General features: G+C 43.0%; 1 non-coding gene across 1 annotated transcript; it reads right to left on the bottom strand.

Annotated features, from left to right (window-relative positions):
• Positions 1-1,005: 1,005 nt before the first annotated feature.
• Positions 1,006-1,112, bottom strand: LOC126300039 (U6 spliceosomal RNA). The gene has a single exon (XR_007552861.1). It is a non-coding gene; the product is annotated as a U6 spliceosomal RNA (small nuclear RNA).
• Positions 1,113-1,366: the final 254 nt, after the last annotated feature.

The raw sequence follows: 1,366 nt of genomic DNA on the forward strand, positions 1-1,366 counted from the left end.
TGGATCTGCCGTCTTTGGCGAATATTTACTATTTGCATGATATATGAGAGAGAAGTGTTAGAGCATGTACTTGATAAGTGCCGGATGGTAAGGAATACCCCTTAATCCATGATAAGAAGATTGCAGCACTTTATTGATACCAATGGTCATCACTTCTAACACCTTCTGTAAATGGACGTTCATGTTACCTTTGTGACCTTCATTGCCTTCAAAGACCTTACTGTTACACATCATTGGAATCGTCTCGACAGCCGCTATCAGAAAAGAAATACCAAACTATAGCATCCCATTTAAAGAAACAAAGTTGACCTTCATATCTCTGACGCGACCCCACCTAGCAACAAAAAACCAACGTCATATTATGACCCCCGTTGTCTCATGCAACATTTGTCCACAAACTTTTCACCTATTATCATACTTTCGGAGTTATTCTAAATGGCAATAGTCAATGACTCACCCTGTATATGTATTCACAGAGAAATTTGATATTATGAGTGTCTGTCACGGTACATATTGGGTTTGAAGGAGCTGGACAATTCAGATGATATCTCTTGCAGGGATGGAAGTTGACGTTGAGAAGTTATGTGACTTTGTGCTGTGTTAATCAACGCATCAACTGTTGATTCACTCTAGCACAAAATTAACTCGGAAGCGGAAGCATATGTAGGGTGACAGTATAATTTTCACCGCCTAAAATAATTTTTATATCGAGAAATAAATTCTGCTCATCAAGTTGATGAATTTATTCTTAGAAACTTCCTGGCAGATTAAAACTGTGTGCCCGACCGAGACTCGAACTCGGGACCTTTGCCTTTCGCGGGCAAGTGCTCTACCAACTTTTTTTTTTTAAAATCTCATTTTGTTCACTTTGGTTCGTTGCATCTGCTTGGGGCGGACGTCGTAAGACATCCGTTTAAGTTCGTTGTTGATCCATTAACTCAGTTTTTTTTTATTACAGAGGGCTGCTAACCCTCTGACCGAACACGTTGAGCTACCGTGCCGGCGCAAAATGTGCAACGCTTCACGATTTTGCGTGTCATCCTTGCGCAGGGGCCATGGTAATCTTCTCTGTATCGTTCCAATTTTAGTATATGCACCGCCGAAGCGAGTACTACCAACTCAGCTACCGAAGCACGACTCACGCCCGGTACTCACAGATTTACTTCTGCCAGTATCCGTCTCCTACCTTCCAAACTGTGAGTACCGGGCGTGAGTCGTGCTTCGGTAGCTCAGTTGGTAGAGCACTTGTCCGCGAAAGGCATAGGTCCCGAGTTCGAGTCTCGGTCGGGCACACAGTTTTAATCTGCCAGGAAGTTTCATATCAGCGCACACTCCGCTGCAGAGTGAAAATCTCATTCTGGAATTT

This window comes from Schistocerca gregaria, chromosome X (assembly GCF_023897955.1).
Source record: "Schistocerca gregaria isolate iqSchGreg1 chromosome X, iqSchGreg1.2, whole genome shotgun sequence".
Lineage (NCBI taxonomy): Eukaryota > Metazoa > Arthropoda > Insecta > Orthoptera > Acrididae > Schistocerca > Schistocerca gregaria.